Source organism: Tupaia chinensis, unplaced genomic scaffold, assembly GCF_000334495.1.
Source record: "Tupaia chinensis unplaced genomic scaffold, TupChi_1.0 Scaffold142619_1, whole genome shotgun sequence".
NCBI classification, from domain to species: domain Eukaryota; kingdom Metazoa; phylum Chordata; class Mammalia; order Scandentia; family Tupaiidae; genus Tupaia; species Tupaia belangeri.
In genome coordinates, this window is record NW_006202465.1 from 261,772 (window position 1) to 273,300 (window position 11,529).

An 11,529-nucleotide genomic window follows, 5' to 3' on the forward strand; every position below is an offset into this window, starting at 1 on the left:
AGACAGAAAGTGAGAAATCACCCCCCAGGGGGGATGGCCACGCCGCAATCCCTTCTCCTCCATTCTCCTCTCGGGATCTTGGGCACGCATGCACATGCACCCGGCATGAGTTTTAAGCCACCGGGTCCGGGACGCAAACCGCAGTCGACTACGTGGGAGTCCAGCGACATAGCCATTATGCTAACTGCTGGTCTGATCCTCCACAAACTTTTAAAAGTCTCCTCACATATTCCAAGTACCATGCAGATCAGTTAAACATTTTGCAAAAAAATTCTCATTCTATGGATTGTCTATTCACATTCTAATCCTGTCTTTTGAAGAAAAGAGATTTTTAATTTTATGTCCTCTTTACTTACCTTTTCATTTGCCAACTGTGCTTTAGTTGTCATATCTAAGTAATCATTGCCTAGTCCGAGGTCACAAAGACACCTGTTTTCTAATTTTATCATTTTATCTCTTCCATTTAGGTCTTTGATTTATTTTGAACTAATTTTTGCATATGGTGTGAGGTAAGGATCCAACTTTATTCTTCCAGATATTCAGTTCTCCAAGCACTACTTGTTGAAAAAACTATTTTCCCCATTTAAATTTCTTTAAAAAATATTTAATAGTGGGGCCAGCATGTGGTGTGGTGGTTAAAGCGCTGAATTCCCACATGGCTGACCATGATTTGAGTACCAGACCTGGTGACTTGCTTTCTTGTTTTCCCTCTTTCTGTCTCTCTTTGGTCAATTTTTTTCATAATAATACATTTATATGTAACATATATATTACACATATTTATATGTAACATATATATTACACATATTTATATGTAACATATATATTACACATATTTATATGTAACATATATATTACACATATTTATATTTAGTAGTTTTTACTGTGCACATCTGTATTTCTTTTGTTGAATTTATTTCAAATTATTCATTCTTCTCAATGCTATTTTAAATTAGCTTTTTCTTAATTTTATGTATTTAGTTCACTCATTGATATTGTGTAAAAATACGGTTGATTTTTTGTTTCTTCAAGTAAAATGGAAACTCGATCTTACTCTACTCATCTTTAAAATAAATAATCATTGAGTGGTGGTTGAAGTGCCTGGATCCAACATGGTCAACCTTATTGTTTGAGTCCTGGACCCAACAGCTTGGAAAACACACTGAGTGCATGTGTGTGCATGCCCAAAGTCTCAAAATGAGGGACAGATGGAGGAGAAGCGGGTACAGTGTGACAATTTCTCATGGAAAGGAGCTTTCCTTCTTTCTCTCTCTAGGGACCTATCTCCAGCAGGTGCACATGCCCTCTAGCAAAATTCTTTTAAAAAAGACAATCACTGCTTACTCCAATTTTCACTAATGAATGAACTCAAATGAAGTAAAGTAACGAATAGTGAGTTAATGGTCAAATAGAATACAAAGTAAGGCTTTAATCACCAGGTTCAATATTGAAAGAAACCACATCAAAATGAGATTTTTATATCTGTCAATCATTGTTTGTTTTGTTTTGTTTTGTTTTTAGAGGGATTTTTGCTGTAGAGTGCAGGTGCTTGCTGGAGAGATGAGAGAATGTGAGAAAGCACCCCAAGCAAGGATGGCCATGCAGCAATCCCTTCTCCTCCATTCTCCTCTCAGGATTTTGGGCACGCACACATATGTTCCCCAGTATAAGTTACCTCAGGGTTTGGGACTCAAACTGTGGTCAGCTATGTGGAAGTCAAGTATCTTAACCACTATGCCATCTGCTGGCCCCCAAACTTGTCAATCTTATCGCTTTTGATTTTATTTTGGTCATTTTATATATAACGTAAAGCTATTAACTACAGCCATTTTTGAGTGGTATTAATTACATCACAATAATGTTCAACCATCACCACTATCTATTTCTAAAACTTTTCATCAACCCAAAAAAGCAACTATCTATAAGCAATAAGTCCTCATTCTCCCCTTGCCCCAGTTCCTGGTAACCTCCAGTCTATCCGTCCCTATTAATTGGCCTATTCTAAATACTGCATATAAGTGAAATCAAACAATATTGCCCTTTTGTATCTGGGTCCATAATGATTTAAGGTTCATTCATGCTGAACCATGTTTCAGAACTTCATTTTCATGAATGAATAATATTCCATTTTGGTATTTTTTTACTTTAAAAATGGTTTTATTTTATGAGCAAATAATGGACAGGTGTTCTACCCATAAACTCTATTTTCCCAAAACAATTTGGAGGGTTTTTGTTTTGTTTTGTTTTGTTTTGTTTTATGAAAACCGCACAGCAAATTTTAAAAAACACTGGGATTCTTCTATTTCTAAATCTTGACTAGGCTAGAAATATAAAACTTATCTGGTATGTCATGGATCACAAGTTAGAAGTGAGTACTCTCTAAGTGGAAATTATACAGTCTAATGCAATTACAGGCAAAGATTATTCCACTCTTGTCCTCAACATCCAAGTACCTCTCAGAATAGTTAAACCAGGTCAAAACAGTCCAGCACATTACGCTTTGTTATATAAGGCCATTGTGTTCTTCTAAGATGCTAACAAGCCAAAACAGGAAATATTGAAATCAAAATAAAACATATTAGAAACTAATTGTCATAGAAATTGTTAGTTCCTTGAAGTATCCCCTTTCTATAACATTAATAAAGGGAATATGTTAATGAAAAGAAAATTTGATTTTATATCACTAGCCATGCACTTTTATCATTAGTTATTACATAAATGATGCCTAGTTCTATATCCAAAAGGCATGACCATTTTATGCTTACAATTCACTTCAGTATTTATAAAAAGAATTTTCATGATTTACACAAGCACATATATCAGTGAGGATTTAATATTGAGATGTAATCTGACATCCATAAAATCTCATGTTTTGCAGATAGCAATGTAGGAGAGATGTATTTTTAATGCCTTTCATGTGAATGGCGTTATGTAAAAGAAAAAAATCAATAATTTAAAAGTTGTAAGTCTACAAATGAGATTTTCATATGTACACATAGAAATTGGTAGAGATGATCATTTTTAAGAAACATCTTCAATGTCCACATCCTGTTGTAATTGCTGTAACCATTTTTTCTTCCAGCTGTTTTCTTTCACCTGCAAGAGGGGCCCAGTTAAGATGGATGTTTTGTTTGACTTCTTTGATGTCCTGAACTTTCTGTAGCTCTTTATTTTTCTTCAATCTGTTCATAATAAATTTAGCTTGACGCTTCTTTTTGATCTCTTCAACTCTTTTCATTGCATCAATGGTTTTATTCCATAGCTTTCGCTGATATTTGACAGGTTCATTTCTACGTTTTGCAAATTCAAATGAATTATCCACTGTAAGTTCTTTACCAGCTGCTTTGTGGAATGCTTTAATCCACCTGACCTTGCAAGGATTGTGCTTCTTTTCAAATTTTTTATGACATTTGGATTTACAGAATCTGAACACCTTGCAGTCATTGACGAACATCATGCTGTGGCCGGGAAAGACAGGGCCTGAGGAGAAATAACACTTCTCCATATGTCTGTTGGACCTGTGTGGGTACCCATGGACCACACACTGGGCTTGAGAAGAAGTGCAATATTTTTCACTTTTTTTTTTTTTACATTTTTTTGAGAGTTTTTTGCTATAGGGCACATGTGCTTGCCAGAAAGACAGAGAGAGACAGAGAGACAGAAAGCAAGAAATCAACCCCCGGGGGGATGGCCATGCCACAATCCCTTCTCCTCCATTCTCCTCTCGGGATCTTGGGCACGCACACACACATACCCGGTGTGAGTTTAAGCCATCAGGTCTGGGACTCGAACCTCAGTTGACTACATGGGAGTCCAGCTACATAGCCATTATGCCAACTGGTGGTCTCAATATTTTTCACTTTTTAACTATAGTGAATAATGTTACAATGTTCATTCATCTGCTTGAGTCCCTGTTTTCAATTTTTGAAATGGAATTACTGTGTCACATAGTAATTCTGTTTAACTTTTTGAGTAACCACCAAACCTTTTGTCATAGAGACTTCAAATAATAGATTTCCATCAGAAATGTACAAGGGTTCCAGTTTTCCACATCCTCACCAACACTGGTTAGTTTATATTTTTTGAATATAGCTATCCTAGTGGGTGTGAAGTGGTGTCTCATCACGCTTTTTATTTGCATTTTGTTAGTGACTGATGATGTTGACCACATTTTTATGTCTTTACTGACCATTAGTATATTGCCTTTAGAGCTTCAAGCTTTTTTACCTTTTAACTGTGAAACAAGGTTTGTTTTGTTGTAAGCTATAGATAGCATAAGATTTATATATGTAAGATTTATATACTATAAGTCTTGGATTTTTATATATGTATACATACATACCTATATTGGATATCAAAGCACTCAACTGTGGTTTAAATAGATAATTTGTATAATGTGTCTTTTTAACACTTATTGAGACTTGTGCTGTGGTTATATTATGGTCTATGCTGGGGAATTTTGCATATGTATTTGAGCAAAATGCTTATTCTGCTGTTTTTATTATGTGTTCTACATACATATCTTCTAGGGATAGTTATTTTGTAGTGCTGTTCAAGTCCTCTAGTCTTATTATTCTTCTGTTTAGATGGCCTACCCATTATTGAAATCAAGGTATTAAAGTCTCCAACTATTGGGACCAGGAGATGGAATAATGGTTATGTCACTGGACTCCCACGTATTCAACTGTGGTTTGAGTCCCGGACCTGGTGGCTTAAAACTCACACCAGGGACGTGTGCATGTGTGCCCCAAATCCTCAGAGAATAATGGAGAAGGGGTTTCAGAGTGGCCATTCCCCCTTGGGGGGAGGTGATTTCTTGCTTTCTGCCTCTCTGTCTCTCCAGCAAGCACATGCTCCCTATAGCAACCCAGAATGATGAATGTAGGACTCTCCATTCTTTGATGGAGAGCCTGGTACAACCAAATCAACCTCAGGGATGTCTAGTCCACACACAGCAACATCAGTTGCCACTAGAACTCCAAAATCAGCATTTCTAAAACCTTTCAGAGTGATTTTCCTCTCTTTTGGTGGAATGTCTGCATGTAATGACTGGGTATCCTTTGTAGATGCATTCTGTGAGAGTTCCTGGACATCTTTCTTGGTTTACAGAAGATGATAGTGCACCTTTGATGACCACTGTAAACTTAGATCACATCCCTAATAACCATTGTATTCTGAGTACAGTGGTACTTGATAGCCAGATGCTCCATTTTCTGAGTCTTTTTACCAGTCAGGTCCCCTAGAGTTCATTTATTTCTTAGCAACATTAAATACCCAATGAGGGAAAACTGCAGAAAGAAAAAAAAAACAATGTTTGGGGATAGTCTTCAGAAACTTTCTTGTATGCCACACACAAAATCTCTTCTACTTGGTTAGCAAAACCCGTATCCAACATCTGGACAACATTTATGCAGTACAACATGTGTAAGTCTGGTGAGATCAAGTTTGCCATTCTGTAGATGGTCTTTGATACGACCTGGTGTCCCAACCAGAATATCAATCCCATTCCACGTGTGTTCAATTTGACCTCCATATGGAGTTCCACCATAAAAACAAGCCATTGCCACCTTCTTTGTGATGTCACTGAAGTCTCTGTTTACTTGACTTGCCAACTCCCTTGTAGGTGCAAGAACCACTACCTGAGGAGAACAGCCTCTCATCTTGCAGTTCTCCCTGAAACTTCTCAAGCAGAGGGATTTCAAAAGAGAATGTCTTTCCAGTTCTTGACCATGCCTGTGCAATGAAGTCTTTCCCACTATAGACATGGTGAGATATCTTTGCTTGTATAGGAAACAGAAAGGTCACTCTACAGACTTTGAAAAGCTTAACAGTCTCTTCAGGTATGGGAAAATTTGAGAAAGTGCCTTCTTTTTGTTCCATGGGTATTTCCTGCTCTGTCTCACTGTTAACTTTCTTCACTGGTAGCTTCATTGGAGTTAGAGTCAGGACCAAAAGAAGTGATCCATTCTTCACTTTGGGGCTTTTTCACCAATGTCTTCATTCATTTCCTTCTCTTTCTTCAATTTCTTGTGCTTAGGAGCATCTATTTCTTCTCCAGAAGGCTCCTCGCATTTTATTACTATTTTTGGTTTTAGGAGAAATGACTTCCTTTTCAGAAGGCTTTTTTTCCTTTTTTGTACTTTTGGTTTTAGGAGAAATAATGTCACCTTGAAGTGGCTCCTCTTCTCTTTTGCCTTTTTGGATTTAGGAGAACTTATGTCAACTTCAGAAGGCTCTGGTTTCTTTTTAACTTTGATGAAAATAGTTTCTTCCTTTTCTCCTGCTGACTCTTCAGTCTTACTAAACTTTGTATTTTCCTTTTTTTTCTTTCATTGTTTATTTATTTATACATTCAACCACTGTATATCATTACAGCTTGTAAAATGAATTTTCCCAGAGTGAATACATTGCATATTAGTTCAGTTAAAGATATTATTATATACTTTATCATCAACAGATAGTTTTACATTTTTGAGGCTCTTAAATGTTTTGGTTATTTCTTTTTCCCCTTGATTCCCTTCCTCTCACCCATCTCCAATCCCCATTCTTCTCCCATATTGTCTCTATTATCTTCAATTGTTCTTTATACTTTTTTCAACTTTATTTATTTATTTATTGGTTTTAATTTGACCAGAGAGAGGCAGAAAGAGAGAGAGAGAAAGTGAGAAAGCAAACTGCCAGATCCAGCATTCAAAGTATAATCAGCCTTAATGTGCTGGCCCCTCCTTTTATTTTTAATAATTTTTCATTTTGTATTTTTGAACAGTGTTAATAAATGCACAGATTTAGAATTTTAATGTCTTCCTGTTAGAGTGAACATTTTAACATTTTAAAATACATCCCTTTATCTCTAGAAATGCATCTTGCCTTTAGGACTGCCTTGCACTTCTTATAGCTATACCAGGTTTCCTTTGGTTACTCCATATACTTATTTATTTTCCACTGTCCATACATTTATGGTGTATCTCTTACAAGCTTATTTTTGTCCAGTCCTATTTGGAGGGTTCTACCCAATTACATCTACTGTAGTTTTTAATATATTCATGTTTATGTCTCTCATCTTACTAGTATTTTTTTTCTATTTGACCTTCCTGTTATATAATTTCTACTGATTAAATTAGATCACAGTTATCAATAGAAGAAACATGTGGACACCAGAAACTCGTGTTCAAAATTGATTGTGAGGGTAGATGTATCCATTTGTACAAGATATGTGCATGTGCTAAGGAGAGAGTTCATAGCTTTGGTTAGTTTCTAAAAAAGGTTTGTAATGTTTTTAAAAAGGTGAAAGATCAATTAGTCAATAACAGAGATTTCATTCCAGTTCCTAGAATCATAGCATCTAGTGTATATTCCTTCTCTAAATGATAAAAGTCCCTTCCCTTCTCAGCTTCCATGTTCTCTTTGCCTGATCTCATCCACTTCTGCAGTAGTCACGACAGTCCTAGAAATGAAGACACCCAATTCTACTTCTCCAGCTCGACCTCTCTCTGGCCCTACAGATTTTTATCCAATTCTCTCTCTAGTGGAACTTTCCTTCTGGATGTTCCAATAACGCCTAAATCTCAGTAAGTCCAAAATTAGTTGCACCATTAATCAAAATTACCCCTATTTCTTTTTTTTTTTTTTTTGAGAGAGAGAGACTTTTGCTATAGAGTGCGTGCGCTCACCAGACAGACAGAGAGAGACAGAGAGACAGAAAGCGAGAAATCACCCCCCGGGGGGATGGCCACACTGCAATCCCTTCTCCTCCATTCTCCTCTCGGGATCTTGGGCACGCACGCACATGTGCCCGGTGTGAGTTTAAGCCACCAGGTCCAGGACTCGAACTATGGTAGACAATGTGGGAGTTCAGCGACATAGCCATTACGCTAACTGCTGGTCCCAAGATTACCCCTATTATTCTACCAGAGGTTCCTATTCAGTGCTGTTCAGACTATGCTGCTGAATCAGTAACAATGCTTCCCTTTACTCACCTTAATAAGTTTCTCCAATACACATCTGAATTTTGTTAAAAGAGAAAAAGAAATCCATCATTATATTTTAAAACAAGTTAGGAGATATTACTTGTTGAATGATATTTATTTATTTTTGAAAAATGCACATGGATTAAAAACACTGAAGGAATCTACTTGGCATACTTCTCTCCCATGAATTATGCAGTCATACAATAAATGTCTATTATATTTTCCCATTCCTGAATTGTATCTTAATTTTCTACTGGATAGCTTTTCTGTGTGTCCTAGCTTCTTCCTCATAGTATCTACTAAATCCTAATTTCATCTTTCTCATAATTTCTTTCTCAATATCAAAGACTATTTTTCTTCTTTGCATTTTTTTTCAGCTTCAATTTCAATTTCTTGAATTATCTTCATTATGCCCAATTTTATTCAATGTGAAGGAAAACATGGTTCCCCTTAGAAAAAAACAATGAATAGGATTGGGATTTGCCTTTAAAATATTAGAAAACTAAACTAAAATATTGAAAAACAAATATAATTTTAAGATTATGTTTAAGAACATAGGTCTTCAGCTGTTCCAATCATCCTTTTAAAAGTTTTTATTAAAGTTTATTTATTTCCTTTATAAGAGAGAATGTGAGAGAGAGAGAGAGAGAAACAAGCACCCTCAACAGGGTCTCAAACTGTAATCCCCACCCTCCAGCCCAGCTAACCAGAATCATGAACATGCACACCCAGCATGTGCGAATCAACCAAGGAGCCAAACTCAATCATTCACTCAGATTCAGTGTCACTTGAGCAACACATTACCACTGCACCAAAAGCTGATCCACAAATCATCATGCTAATGTATTTATTATTTACTTAATTGAGAGGCTAAGAACATTGATTCTGGAGCCCAACAGTTTTGTCTATATTTTGGTTTTGCAATTTATCATCTAAATAACCTCAGGTAATTTGCTTAACCTTTATGTGCCTCAGTTTTATTCTATGTAAAGTGAGGACATTAAGAGTATAGCACTTGGGGCTGGCAAAAATACAGTTAAAAATAAATAACTGGGCCCTTGAGTCACTCTTTCTCCACTCAGGTCCACTCTTAACCTCTCAGGAGTGTACTTTCACTTTTGCTTAATAAAATACCATTTGCTTTTGTTATTGGCGTGTTTCATTCAATTCTTTGTCCAAAATACCAAGAACCTGGACATTGCAGAAGCTATCCCTCGCCACTTGTGTAAATTCCCCAGTGACCAGGAGACACGGGAAAATGTGCGCGTATACAGAGGTGAGACCACGGTAAACTTAACTCAAGAGTTACATCTTTTTTATAAATGTAAAAATTAAGACTTTATAGAATTCCTACTTTGTCAGATGATACTTGTATAAATTACTTAGAACAGACTAGGCCCTGCCTACTCAAACTGATTTATCAATCCCGACATTTATTCCCCAAACTTACAAACACACAGAAAAAGACCAAAGTTTGGTAGAGGACATTATCTCTTTAGAAAGACCAGAAAAGCAACAATAGTCAGGGAGAGCACACAATTTTGTTTGAGTCAGCTGGGTTTACTTTTTATTTATTTATTAATAAATAATATTTTTGTGACAAAGAGCCTTTTATTTTTAAATTATTATCAGCATACCAAGTAATAACATGTAACAAGTTTGTGAATTCTATCATCTAGTATTTTGATTAAAAGAAACTAAAAGCAGCCCAAATGATTACACTAGCAGTCACTGTTCTAACTTTTAGCCGGAATGGACTCCTTTAAGGCTGGCTGCTGCTTTTCACAGTTACAAGTAACTATTTACTACTTTTTCATAGATAAAGCCCCTGACCTTCAAGAAAGCATTAGGGAAAAAAAAATTAATCCTTCTTTCTTCAAAGACTTTCCTTTTCTACTAGATCTAAGAAAGAAGTAGCATTGATAAATGTGTTGCTTGAGCTAAAGGCATAGGAAACCAACATACATTCATTAAATTTCTAAGAAATATGAGATAAAAAGATGAAATCTTCGAATAAGTTCTAAGTGTACAAAGAAGCTAGATTTGCTACTCTGCAAAAAGTGAAGATATCTGTTATATAATATACAGAAATATATTTTAAGAATTATTTTATTTTATTTATTTATTGTTACTATATTTGCTATAGGTCACATGCACTCAGCAGACAGAGACAGAGAAAGAGAGGGAAAATGAGAAAGCAAAGCACCAGGTCCAGGACTTGAACTATAGTCTGCCATGTGGGAGTCCAGTCCCTTAACCACCACACCACCTGCTATCCCTTATACAGAAATTATTTAATACCTTTCCCAAGAATATAACTGAAATTCTGTAAAACTTCATATTCCACAAGGGCATCTTTGTTGTTCTATCCATTCATGCGGTAGTTTTCATGGATTTCTGGTCTGACATCACAGACAAAGGCCAAGAGATTACCCAAGACTTCATCCCTCTTCTGTAGGAACTAGTTCTGGAGGATGGTCATCTTCTCCTGAGTCTCCTTCTCCACATTAGTGCTGCAAATACCACTACCGTGGGATTCCAGAGCCCTGGCTTCCTTGGCCTTGAACTCTTTCTCCCTCTGCAGGAGGTACTGTTCAATTTCAGCCAGAAATGCTTCTTAGGCCTGCTTCAGTTTCTGGTTCTTTAGCTTGTAGGCCTTAGACACACCTTCTTGGCGGCCCACTTCTCTGCCTGCAGCAACTGCTGGATCCCCTGTGACTGGTCAGCCACGGGGCGGCAACTCCACTCTGAGGCCCCAGCGAGCAGCCCTTAAGGCCGCTGGCTAGAAGGCCCCTAGGGTCGGCTGACACCCACCCCTCCCATGACGGACTGCGCTTGAGCACAACGACCGCAACCCATCCCCCAAACAGATTTGCACTTTGTTTCTCGAGTTCTCCTTGGTCTGTAACAGGAATGTCCCTTACTCTGTGGCAGGTATCAGGTAGACACGGCCATGGGTTAAGACACGGTCATGGGTTAAGACACCCTGCTTCATGGGGAAACTTTGTTTGTTGTTTCCACCACTGATTCGGACTACACAACCTTTCCATTCTTCACCCAAAGTGTCAGCAGCAACTTTTGTGGTCATACGCTTCTCATAAAAAAGCACTAAGTTTCATTGTCCACTTCAATGAGTTTCTGGAAGCCAGTGGCAGGTAAGGGGATATTTAGCTTCATTTTGAAGTACCTGATCTCCTCTGAGGCACCATTAAAAAAGAGAGAGAGAGAGAGAGCAAGAGAGAGAGAGAGAGAGATTGTTTTTCAAAGTTGGATGACATAGTACTTTGATTCTTTTCATTACATTTAAGAATATGAGTAATTCATACTGATTTGGGGAAAATACAGTTATCAAAGAGGAAAAAAATAAAATCACTTATAATTTTGCCATATAAAGATAGGAAGTTGGGACCAGCAGTTGGTGTAATGGCTATGTCACTGGATTCCCATGTAGTCAACCACGGTTCAAATTCCAGACCCAGTGGCTTAAACTCATGCCAGGTGTGTATGTGTGCATGCCCAAGATTCCAAGAGGAGAATGGAGGAGCAGGGATTGTGGTGTGGT

At 37.1% G+C, this 11,529-nt stretch overlaps 3 pseudogenes; all 3 read right to left on the reverse strand.

Annotated features, from left to right (window-relative positions):
• Positions 1-3,034: 3,034 nt before the first annotated feature.
• LOC102492254 (putative ribosome biogenesis protein RLP24 pseudogene) lies at positions 3,035-3,505 on the reverse strand (annotated as a pseudogene).
• Positions 3,506-4,857: 1,352 nt separating this feature from the next.
• Positions 4,858-10,322, reverse strand: LOC102492677 (nucleolar RNA helicase 2-like; annotated as a pseudogene).
• The window catches only part of LOC102493097 (V-type proton ATPase subunit G 1 pseudogene), a 2,165-nt pseudogene continuing 946 nt past the window's right edge, over positions 10,311-11,529 (reverse strand).